The 13175-nt window shown below is 42.8% G+C and overlaps 1 protein-coding gene across 1 annotated transcript in view; it reads left to right on the top strand.

Annotated features, from left to right (window-relative positions):
• The window catches only part of LOC146359226 (protein eyes shut homolog), a 249636-nt gene that overhangs the window by 44265 nt on the left and 192196 nt on the right, over nt 1-13175 (top strand). The window lies entirely within an intron of this gene.

Below are 13175 nucleotides of genomic sequence, written 5' to 3'. Positions count from 1 at the left end.
TCTGAAAGAATATTCAGAACCAGTAGAGAGCTCTGAAAGCCTGTAAAGTTCAATTAAGTGCTAATTCACTTCAGGATAATGTGACCTTTCTCTCCCACTCCATGGTTATTTATTTTTTTACAAGATCAAACTATCCATAGATCTTGATAGATCATTCTAAATAAACTTTTAAACAGAGTAATGGAGAAGATACATTCAAATTCAGCAGATGATGATTTCCCATTATTTTTTGCATTTTCTTTGTGGTATCACTACTGTATATTTTCGTCAGGATGATAACATCTTACATTGATCTAGTAGAGATTTTGACATTGCTGCAACATTACTTTCAAGAACTTCTCACTTTGCTGGTGAAAATATGAATTCAGAGGGAAATAGTAGCACTTCAGAAGGAAACTGACATTAACACTCCAGAATCCACAAATTGGACTAGGCTTGGTAGCCAACCATTGTTTTTAGCAGCCAACAAGGATCAGCTTTTTTGCTTCCTGGTATACAAAGTAAGTGTGTTCCTTTTGGTAACTGCTCCTGTCCAGTGAGGGTTTTTTTTTAATATAGGGGATAAGTGTTGAACAGGGTCTATGATCCCTTCCCTCCAACCCTATTGCGTTGCCGCAACAGCATCCCAGTTCAACACAAGATGTGATCTGGCACCATTTTGAAAGAGGCACTCTGTGGCATTCCTGTTTCTTCCCAGTGAGAGTTCCCCTTCTCTAAGGCCTTTCTCATCCCCAGCAGGAACCATCTTCTCTCACATACACTGGATTTTGTTGCCACCAGAACCTTTAAGATCTGCTTGCTCAATGTTCTCAGTGGACCAGGTGTCCACCTGCACAGCCTAAAGAGTATGTTTTTATGTAATATCAGCTGGAGTTAATAATCTTGTTAATAATCTTGTTGATTCCAGAATTATTTGTATGCTGTTTGCAGATCCATGTTTAGTGTTTGTATATTTGTTAGTTGGTTGGTGGTATTGGTTTTTGATGAAGTGGATATATGGCATTGTAGTAGGAGACCTGCATGCTGGGACTTGTAGTTAGAGACATGAAAAGGTGTTTGGAGGAAGAGGAAGTCGAGTCAGGGGTTTTTTTTTAGTATGGTTGTGTTGGATTAGTTTCAGTTTTAGTGAGTGCTTGGAATAAAGAAAGAAGCTTAAAATATTTGTCTCCGGTGTTTTGGAATTTTTACATTACACTCTTGTTTATATGAAGTTCTAAGAAGCAATACATTTTAGATTGTACTGATAGCCTGGGTCTAAGCTAATGTAAGTTAAGATGTGTGTGTTTCTTCAACTGAAATGAACAGGGAGCCTATGGGGATTTCTACACTGGCCTAAAACCCTGCATTTAGAATGGGGCTTTCCACTTTTGTTTTAAATGCAGGATCTCAACTGATTCCCTTTACACGCGCTTCCTTCTCTGTAGATGGCCATTCCCATAGCGTTATGTTTCCGTGAAGAGGCATTACACACGCTCGAGGTTCAGCAATACTCCTGGGTTCCTGCCCCTTTCCCTCCTCTTGCACATTACTGGTGGATGGGCACTGACACGCTGACAGCCTTCTTGATCGCCCCAGGCCCCGCCTCCCTCTTCCATGCTTTTGGCCAGCCCCTGCCGCTCAGCCCCTCTGCTGTTCCTCGGCTCTGCTGCCCCCCCTTGCTGCTGCTCTGCTGCTCTGTTTTGAACAGGCAGGCTGAAAATGGCAAGGAGCCAAAATGGCGCAGGAGCAGGAAGGCTGAATGCCCATCAGACCTTCATCGCCACCTTTGACATCATGGCCACACCCCCAACAACCACACTCAGCGCTTCATTCATGCTAGGGGAGAAATACACGGGGAGGACATGGCGTTCCATTTGCACATATCTCGAAAAATACCCCATTTTACCATTTGAGGAAAACATGGGATAGGTGGGAGGAAATAGTAGAATAATGACTGGACAATGACAACATCATGTAATGGACCCACACAATTCAGTGAGTGAGCAACCATGATTGCACAATATACCTGAGGTGTAGAGATCCCCTATGTGTACACAAACTATGTCCGCAGAACTTTGAATTGGGGCACTGGTAAAGCAGCGTATTTAGTTTGTAATTCTTCATATATCAAATATACTGCTTCAGGAAATCTGGAAAGTACTTTCCTTCAAGTGTCAGCAACCTACATATTTTGCCAGTCAAAGCACAAAGGAAAATGTTGATAAATTATATGGGTACAACCAATCAAGCAGCACGTCCCAGATTATTAGATCTGTTTCAAAAATTGCTGAGATGGATACTAGCAAATTGAAATGTGGGGTTTGTACTGACAACTTTACACAAAATAAAACTTTTCACAAAAAATGGATTGTGATAGATCTGGCTACTGGAAATTTTGGAATGACATTTTTATTCTCCTTTATTTCTTGTACTGTTGTCAGAAAATGACCATCAGGCTTTTTTGTAAGAGTAGAAGCCGAGTGAACCACAGGGAGGTGCAAGGTGATAAGTTAGACTTTGAGAGCTAATGTCCTGTTATCCTGAATAAAGCAAACATTATTTTGACCTTCAGCATTTACCACATCATCTGTAAGTACCCCCTCTATTAGTGGTGAGGAACTGCTTGCTATGTTCTTCCTATGTTTCCCAAAGCTTAAAAAAAAATCTATTATCTTCTAAGCACAGACTGCAGAAATTGATTCTATCCCTTTACAGCTTTCTTTACAGTACATAACAAATTTGGCATAGACTTACTGGTTGTGTTTAAGGTCGATAAAAATGTAGATTATGAATTTTAATGCAGTGCTGACTTAAAATCTTTTTGAAGCTTCCTTATTAGTGTTCTGTAAAGTATTGTGGTATGTCTGCATAAGAGTACATTTTTACATTCTTGATCCAAATATACTGAAGTCTAAGGTAGAGAAAAGCGCAAGCAAATGTGTTTTTACTTTTGAGAATATGAAATTTCCAAAAATACTATGCCTATTTAGATACTCATGTATATGTGATAACATACCACAGATAATGAGGAAATTCCCAGTAGTTAAATAAATACACTATATATCATGTCAATATTGTACAGCACACCTGAGCTATGCTTGCCCATATTTGCTTTGTACACTTGTTGTAGTTATTTATTGAGATTATTTGATTTCTTATTGCCTAATTTAGGCATTTCTATTCATTCTGTTTACTTGAATAAACTGGCAGAATTTTCAACTAAACCAGCAGATTTGTTAACTGAGGTCAGAAAAAATCAGAGTGCAGGCCAGTCCAATTAAAATTCAAAATGCCTAAAATTCAATATCACTTTTAGACTACAATCCTGTACCCACTTACTTGGGATAAACCTCATTGAACTCAATGGGAGTTACTTCTGAGCAAACCTATGGCCTTTCAGATGTTGCTGGACTATGGCTGTCATCATTGCTGACCATATTAGCTGGGGCTGATGGGAACTGGAGTTCAGCAACATCTGCAGGTTCACACCCCTGCCGTATAAGAATGCACTGTTAATCTCACTAATCTCAGTAGAAAGACAATTGTGCCATAAGCTTTTGTACAGTAACAGATGGTCAAAGTATTATTTGAAAGAAGTAGTTGCTGTAATGGGGAATATGAGAATCTTTTGCATATTGTTGTGACAGAATAATACATGTTCTTCCACAGAATAATAGCAGTTCCCCACTCCCAGTGATATTTGGAGAAAAATGAGAGAAAGAAGAGCTAAGAATTATGCATGGTAATGATTACAGAATGGTAATGGTTACAGAAATAGTTTTAAGAATACTGTGGTACCTCCGAGCTAGAGCTTAGCAGCTACAAACTCTGACTGATTAAAATTGGAGTTGTTTGACTGATTCCTTTAATTTACTTGAATAAAGCCTAGCCCCAAATTTAAGTAAATGCTAAAATAGATGGTCCTGTTTCTTTTTCATTGAGTTTATTTATATGTCACCTTTCCTTAGAAAATTATGCTCAAATACATCCTTATCAGATACTCTTGTGTGTCATCTGGATCCTCTCCTCTAGGCTGGAGTAGCTGATTTATTCTGATAGAAAAGAACTTGCTACCTAAGAAACTGCAGGCACAGGAAGAGCTGTTGCTCTATGGTACAGCAATGTTTTGTTTGAAGATGGTTCCAGGTTCAACCCCCGGATGTCCAGGAGAAAGAATTTCAGGTAGCAGAGCTAGCAAAGATATCTTCTCAAGACCTTGGAGAGTTGCTGCTAGCAAGATTGCTGAGCTAGATGGAACAATGGTCTGAGTCAGTACAAAAACAGGTTAATATGACAGGCTAATACATTTTGATCAGATTATACTAGGTGTCACCTGTGGCCTGTACCCCTGGGCCAAGGATGGCAACTCACAACAGAATTCTCTGTACCTTGTCTGAAATTATTATATATTTATTTTATTTATTTATTACATTTCTAAACTGCCCATTAGCCAGAGCGAATCAAGACTATGTGGTAGCAAAGGCAAATATTTCTTCACTGCCGTTTATGTAAGCATTACTCAAGGAAATTGTCCCGAGTGATGATTGGCATGGTCAGTGACAGCAACATTGGCACTAAGAGGCAAGCACTCCCTGCCATCGTGAGTTTTCTGTCTACTTCACAGTCAAATGTGCTGATATACACTACATTGGGATCAATTGTTTAGCTGCAGAATTGGACATTAGGGCTTGGGATTTTGTTATTGTTCAGTCGTTCAGTCGTGTCCGACTCTTCGTGACCCCATGGACCATAGCACGCCAGGCCTTCCTGTCCTGCGCTCTCTCCCGGAGTGTGCTCAAGTTCATATTCATTGCATCGGTGATGCTATCTAGCCATCTCATCCTCTGTCAGCCCCTTCTCCTTTTGCCTTCAGTCTTTCCCAGCATCAGGGTCTTTTCCAGAGAGTTTTCTCTTCACATTAGGTGGCCAAAATATTTGAGCTTCGGCTTCAGTATCTGTCCTTCCAATGAGCACTCAGGGTTGATTTCCTTTAGGCTGGACTGATTTGACCTCCTTGCAGTCCAGGGGACTCGTAAGAGTCTTCTCCAGCACCACAGTTCGAAAGCATCAATTCTTCGGCGCTCAGCCTTCCTTAGAGTCCAGCTCTCACAGCCATACATTACTACTGGGAAAACCATAGCTTTGATTAGACGGACCTTTGTTGGCAAGGTGATGTCTCTGCTTCTTACTATGCTGTCTAGGTTGGCCATAGCTTTCCTCCCAAGGAGCAAGCGTCTTTTAATTTCATGGCTACAGTCACTGTCTGCGGTGATCTTGGAGCCCAAGAAAATAAAATCTGTCACTGCTTCCATTTCTTCCCCTTCTATATGCCAGGAAGTGATAGGGCCAGATGCCATGATCTTCGTTTTTTTCATGTTGAGTTTCAAACCAGCTTTTGCACTCTCCTCTTTCACCCTCAACAAGAGGCTCTTTAGATCCTCTTCACTTTCTGCCATTAGGGTGGTATCGTCTGCATATCGGAGGTTGTTGATAAGTCTCCTGGCAATCTTAATTCCAACCTGTGATTCATCCAACCCGGTGTTTCTCATGATGTACTCTGCATATAAGTTAAATAAGCAGGGTGACAATATGCAGCCTTGTCGTACTCCTTTCCCAATTTGGAACCAATCGGTTGTTCCATGTCTGGTTCTTACTGTTGCTTCTTGACCCTCGTACAGGTTTCTCAGGAGACAGGTAAGGTGGTCTGGTACTCCCATCACTTTAAGAATTTGCCACAGTTTGTTGTGATCCACACAATCAAAGGCTTTAGTGTAGTCAATGAAGCAGAAATAGACGATTTTCTGGAATTCTCTTGCTTTCTCCGTGATCCAGCGAACGTTGGCGATTTGATCTCTAGTTCCTCTGCCTCTTCGAAACCCAGCTTGTACTTCCGGTAGTTCTCGGTTCCCATACTGCTGAAGCCTAGCTTGTAGGATTTTGAGCATCACCTTGCTGGCATGCAAAATGAGCGCAATTATGCGGTAGTTTGAACACTCTTTGGCGTTGCCCTTCTTTGGAATTGGAATGTCAACTGACCTTTTCCAGTCTTGTGACCACTGTTGAGCGTTCCAGATTTGTTGGCATATTGAGTGCAGCACTTTAACAGCATCATCTTTTAGGATTTTAAATAGCTCAGCTGGAATGCTGTCATCTCCGCTAGCTTTGTTGTTACTAACGCTTCCTAAGGCCCACTTGACTTCACTCTCGAGGATGTCCGGCTCAAGTTCAGTGACCGCACTATCATGGCTATCAGGGACATTCAGATCTTTCCTGTATAGTTCTTCTGTGTATTCTTGCCACCTCTTCTTAATCTCATCCACTTCTGTTGGGTCCCTGCCTTCTTTGTCCTTTATCATGCCCGTCTTTGCACAAAACATTCCCTTGAGATCTCCGATTTTCTTGAAGAGATCTCTAGTCTTTCCCATTCTGTTGTTTTCCTCGATTTCTTTGCATTGTTCATTTAAGAAGGCCTTCTTGTCTCTCCTTGCTATTCTCTGGAACTCTGCATTCAGTTGGATATATCTTCCCCTTTCTCCCTTGCTTTTCGCTTCCCTTCTTTCTTCAGCTACTTGTAAAGCCTCCTCAGACCACCACGCCAAGCCAGTGTCTGATTGGTTCAGATCGCTGCTATTCAAAACAAGTTTTTAAAAAATCTTTTAAAATCATGCTCCTTGGGGCCTGCAGGCTCAGCCAGCCAGATGCCGCAGTGCTGGCTAGGTGAGGAGGAGGAGCCACCACTGCCCCCTGCCATCACTGCCCCCCACTAAGTAAAATAAAATATGGAGGGAGGGAGGGAGGGCTGGCAGGGTGAGAGTAGTAGGTGGTTGCTTTGCAGCAGGGGGCTTCAGTGGGTGGTGATGCAGTGGGGAGGGTGCATCTACAGCAGTATGTCAAGGGCCCAATGGAGTTTGATGCCAGCCAGATTGCACATAACAGTAAACCATCCTGTGGTTTGTTGACATCAGGCTTTTCGTTGTGTCTGAACCCATCCCCAGAAACAAATCATGATTTGTTAACCAGCTACACGCCACTAACAGAAGTCATGGTTTGTTGTTGGCTTACTGTCAGGATTGATTCTGGGTGCAGGGAGATAGTTAGCAGCTCAGATTCAGAAGAACTGGGGGAGGCTTTTTCACAAGCCAGTTCAGATATGGTAGGCGTGCTTCTCCGGTCACCAACTCCCAGATGGCAGAGCATGAAGCTTCCTCCTTACCCCCTCTGTGAGAAGCAGCGAGCAGGAGGAGGAGGGGCTTGAGGACCGTGACCGAAGAGATGCAAGGCGGAGACACAGAGCTAAGAGGGAAACGTCAGGGGCGGAGCTCAGATGATCGAACCGGTTAGTGATGCATGAGAGGCTACACAGGGAAGCAGCACGTGAGGGGTGGGACCTCCCTCCCTAAGTTAGCCTAGCTAGATAGCCGCCCTTTCAAACTGCGGGCAACTTTCGGTGATCCCATTTGAATCCCCTGGAGGCATTCCTTTGTAGCCAGAGAGTCTTCGAGGATTTGCATCTGTAAGGAACTTGTGAATAATGAATTAACGGCATGAAGCCTCTCCTTTTGTGTGTTTGTGAGAGTTTAAGGAAAGAGGGAGCCAAGGGAATCGTGACAGCTTACAAAGTCTGGTTTGTTTAAATCATGCTTATCATGATGTCTGAACCCAGAATTGTGGCTTATCCCTGGCTTGTTTGTGCTGCTGTCTGCCCGGAAACAGAGGCACCCAGAAGGAGCAGCCTGAAAATGAAACTGCTGAGCAAGGCTGGCAGAATGGACAGCAGAGAAACAAACCAGAAATAGGGAAATCAATCCGTGGTTTGTTTACTCATCTGCAAGACAATTCATCGCTAAAGCAACTTGTTTGTTGCTTCATGGCTAAATGGCTTAATTGTTGTCGATCACAAGCTGAATATGAGCCAACAATGTGATGTGGCTGCAAAAAAGGCAAATGCTATTTTGGGCTGCATTCATAGAAGCATCGCTTCCAAATCCCGGGAAGTACTAGTTCCCCTCTACTCAGCACTGGTTAGGCCTCATCTGGAGTACTGTGTCCAGTTCTGGGCACCACACTTTAAGAAGGATGCAGACAAACTGGAGAGGGTTCAGAGGAGGGCAACAAAGATGATCAGGGGACTGGAAACAAAGCCCTATGAAGAGAGACTGAAAGAACTGGGCATGTTTAGCCTTGAGAAGAGAAGACTGAGGGGAGATATGATAGCACTCTTCAAGTACTTGAAAGGTTGTCACAGAGAAGAAGGCCAGGATCTCTTCTTGATCATCCCAGAGTGCAGGACACGGAATAATGGGCTCAAGTTACAGGAAGCCAGATTCCGGCTGAACATCAGGAAAAACGTCCTGACTGTAAGAGCAATACGACAATGGAACCAATTCCCTAGGGAGGTGGTGGGCTCCCCCACACTGGAGGCCTTCAAGACGAGGCTGGACAGCCATCTGTCAGGGATGCTCTGACTTGGATCCCTGCATTGAGCAGGGGGTTGGACTCGATGGCCTTGTAGGCCCCTTCCAACCCTACTATTCTATGATTCTATGAAATCCCATTTCCTGCAGTCCTGCAACCCTACTCAAGTGCCACCAATTTGATTGGGACTAAGAACTGGTTTATGCAGCCGTGTCTTCTTAGGTAGCAAGATGTGGTCTCTTGAATGCAGTTTGTGTTACCTCTCTGGGCTCATAGTCATAAGAACTTGAGAGTTGCCTTGCTAGACCTTACGAAGATCCATCTAGCCCACCATTCTCTTTCTGACAATGGCCAACCCATCAAGTAGTCATGTGATTGCTTTCTGAGCAAAGAAGGTCTTATGCTGCAGCCTTCCCCAGGCTGGTGCTCTCTAGATATTTTAGACTTCAACTCCCATCAGCCCTGGCCAGCCCAGCCAATGGTCAGGAATGCTGGAAGCTATAGTCCAAAACACCTGAAGGAAACCAGGTTGGGAAAGACTGCAATACTTCCTTGGATAGTTATGGAACAACTGAAGATTCTTATCTCTAACGCACTAAATACATGGAGAAAGTGCTACAGCACATTATGACAGACCATTGTGCTGATTTCGAGGTTCTGAAATACTAATATTATTTAAAGTGGATGCAAAAATTAAGAAAATATTAAAACTTTCCTATATAATAGTTGAGGTTTTTTTAAAAGAAAAAAGAAAATTGAGTTAAATTTCTTGTTCTTTTAACAACAGTTCTGATTTTACTTGAATGGTGCAACCAGGTGGCTATTTTTTAGGGAAAAAAATTACCGTATAGAAATTCTTCCTGTATTCTTCACAGTATGCTAACTCAGTGCTATGCAGATATTTACACAGCTGTCAACATCCTTTCTCATCTATACATTAATTTTATTAAGGTATCTGGTACAATTAATCATATTGATGAGCAATATGTGACAACAAAGTCTAACTTTACAGGCATCGTGTTCATTTTATTATTCCAGTAACTATACCTCTGTGGAATAGGAGTGCTGTACACTACCGACTTGGTTTTGAAATAGTTCTATCTTCACTTATAGCAGTTATGTACAGTTTTGACGACAACATCCCACCATCACAATATATGCAGATAATATGCTAATTTATCTTTATGGCAGCTCTCAAGGGTCATTATCAAGGCGTAGTGAAATATACTGAGGACATTAATAATGATTGTAATAAAACTGGCTTTGGAAAGCATTAAGAACAGCATAATGATGCTTGCAGAGCTGCAAATATCTTGGTGAAAGGATGAATGTGCATTAAATAGACTTTCATTTTGGTAACATTCATTCTGCTTCAGATGAGTGTATAAAACAAGTTAATTTACCATTTGCCAGTAACCGGTTAAAGATTTAATCATGAAAAGTGCATTTATTTTGAATGTGTTATTACTGCCAAAGTTGTGCCTTTGCAAATGGGATTGCTTTGTGCTGGAAGGTACTTGCAGATCAAGGAATAGAAGGGCTACTGTCCCAGCTGTTATGAGATCTGAATCTGATTCCTGGAGATTAGAGGGGGGGATGGGTTTGTAAATAGAAATGGAAAAATGAATGATAAAAATGCACAAAAAGAGTCAGGAGATACCAGACTTCCAAGTTCAACATCAACATGCTTGAATTCTGTATATTCTAAAGATGGAGTGGTTCCACATACAATTCAAGTCTCTTGCTGTTTCAATCAGTGGAGGCTGGTGACTCCTATTTCAGTGGGGCAGAGGTTTCATTCAGAACTAGTCAGAACTCTGAAGGAGCTCTCCAAGGTGCTGAACCCATTTTGGGGGTAGGGTTAAGCACTTTGGATAGTTCCTTTAAAGTTCTGGCTGGTTCTGACTGAAATGCAGAGTGGATTCACTGCCCCACTGAAATTGGAGCCACCAGCCTCCACTGGTATCAGTCTCCCCCAAACACCCCAGAAACACTAACTTTTGTGCCTGGGTCCAAAAAGAAGAAGAAAAAGAAGAGTAACATTTTCAGTGATCCTGGAGGCCTATGTACAGGACAGAAAGTATCTGAGGACCCATGTGCTTCCTGTCCTGCTAATATAGTAGCTTCAGGGCAGACTGGAATGTAAACTAAATTTATCTGATCTGCCAGCACAGAAGTAGTCAATCAAAATCACTTCAGGACAGCTATATAAGCATTTAAGCTATATGGATCAGGCTAACTGCTACTATGGCCAGACACATGCTGAATGCACCCTTTTCTATTTATTTATTTTAATTAAGCAGGTGCCTGTTTCCATGAGTGATTTACTCTGAACTGGCTGCGTGTGGAGGTTGTTAGGATACATCATGTCGTGGCCACCCAGCAGCCACACCAGAGCTTATCATGCAAAAACTGGATTTCCTGAGACTGCTTATAGTCCGATTCTTTTCCTTAATTTGGTTTGTCTGCACTTCTGTTGTAGTGTACACCAACCCTCCACATTTACTCCAGTGTGTTAGCCCTGCCCAGAGGTGTGCCTTTCACCATGACCCCAATCAAGGGGTGTTTCCCCAGTGTTTTCCCTGCCTGTATTTCTCTGATGTTTCTGCCATTTCCCCACCAGCCACCAGAGTGCTTGTTTTTAAAAGTAAAGGATTAAACCAAAACAGCGCTTTAGCGCTATGTCGCGAACCAGAAGTAAGCACTCCCCATTCACCAGCCACCAAATGTTGGACATTTAAAGTTGTTACTCTATCAGGGGCTAAGGTTTACACTACTAAAAAAGCCGTGGGCTGCTGTGTACATATGTAAGTTCCTGGCCAGATCACAGTTCTTGAGGTAGTTACTAGGGATGTGCAAACTCACCCCTGTCCAGGTTCTCTGGACTCCTGCCCAGCCCCTGTCCCCGCTTGCCGGTCCCCGGACTGCGCTTGAGCCCCTCCCACTCTCGGCGGCAGCCCACACTCACCCCAGTGGCCTCGTTGAGCTCTGTGGTCACCATTTCTAAAAAAAAAAAAAAAATGGCAAGCACAAAAATGTGCATGTATTTGTATGCGCAAAAATGCGCATTTTTGCGAATGTGCATATTCTCATGTGTGAAATGCACATTTTTGTGAAGGCACACTTTAGTGTGTGTATGAAAAGTGCATTTTTAGTAAAATACACATTTTCGTGCATACACAACTATGTGCATTTTTGCGATCGCCATTTTATTTCTCAGAAAATGGCGACCGTGAAGCTTGATGAGGCTGCCAGGGTGAGTGCAGGCCATTTGCTGAGCAGGAGCAGGGGCTTGGCAAGTGGGGCTCCGGGGTGCAGGCAGGAGCAGGTCCACTGGATTCCCAGACTGAATCGGGCACCTGTGCCATCCCTAGTAGTTACTGCAGAATCCTCAGTTGCACATTTAGAAGGCATCGCTATCACTCGACAGCGAAAAAAGCCTCAGTTCTCCAGTAGCACCTTTACCCCCCCCCTCGCTATCTCATTATAACACTGTTGTGCATTTCTTCGATCAATGAGTATATTCCCTATGTCAGTATCTTGCTATCACTCTATCGCAAATTAGCACTAACATGCATTTGTACTATTGCACGATAGCGCATTAGTTCAGGGGTTCTTGCTAACTCCTGTTGCAGTCAATGAGGCTTGTTCTCAAAAGTGCACTATTACGTGTTTGTGCTATCATGTGATAGCACATTTGTTCGGGGGTGCCTGCTAATGTGGAAGCCCGGTTTATAGAGGGAAAGGGGGGAACAATGGGTGGAATCAGGCATAGTTCTGGGAAGTCTACTCAGAAGTAACTCCCGTTGTGGTCAATGAGGCTTGTTCCTGAATTTACTGAGATTGCCATTAAGCCAAAAACACTAAGTAGACCCAGGGCACATCATGTATTCATCGGGTGAAAAAGCATAATAACTCCCCTAATGGCTGTGAAGCATGATTTCCAAAGTTGTGTGTCTCTGCTGTTTGGTTCAAGGCTTTTCAGGAGTAATTAATGCCAGCTTCAGTCCTTTGCATCATCGCCTAACCAAGGGGGCAGGAGAAAAGGGAATAGAGCCTGGAGGGGGGAGCCTCTCTTATTGGTTGAGTGGCCCCTGCCACTCACCCCACCCGGAAGTATGTTTCTGTCAGCGACTTATAATGGTGCAGTGCAGGCCTTCATAGAGCCCTGCGCGGAGCCCTGCCGATTCGATGAAAAATCCGGTATTTGTTTGTTTCATCCTTCCGTTGTCATGGAAACATGGCCCAGGTGAACTGTTATTGTATGGCCCCAATCCCATGGAATGTGAATGCACATAGTCTCCAATCATTAGAGCCTCTTCTGAGTGCTTCTAACATCTCTGCACACAGATGAGTTTAAATTTTAAGACTATCTTTCCAGAACAGATTGGCATTATGTTACTAACTCCACAAGAACTTTATGTAAAAAAAAATTATAGAAGATTTGCATATACCCAAATATTTCACAGATGAAAATAGGGACACTCCTGTGTACTCACTGTAGTATCCCTATTCTCACACCAGTGATTGGTGTTGGACTTTTCCCTACTGTTACATGTTGCTTAAGGCTTTTTTCTGCCTTCTGATTATTGACTCTACAATAGCCTGTCTTGCACTTCTGAAGAGTTTCTGAAGAGGGGAATGTTATTAAACAAAGCACTCCAGTTTACAATTTTAAAATAAAGTAAAATATGAAATAGAATATTTATTCTTACAATGAAACTGGTTTTGTGTATTACAGACAGTAGCATTTGTCTTGATAGGCAGTTACGGGGTTAGTA

Source organism: Heloderma suspectum, chromosome 1 (assembly GCF_057233095.1).
Source record: "Heloderma suspectum isolate Gila_16-S chromosome 1, 16-S_ref, whole genome shotgun sequence".
NCBI lineage: Eukaryota > Metazoa > Chordata > Lepidosauria > Squamata > Helodermatidae > Heloderma > Heloderma suspectum.
The sequence above is the reverse complement of the archived record's forward strand: the minus strand, read 5'-3'. Positions and strand labels throughout refer to the sequence as shown.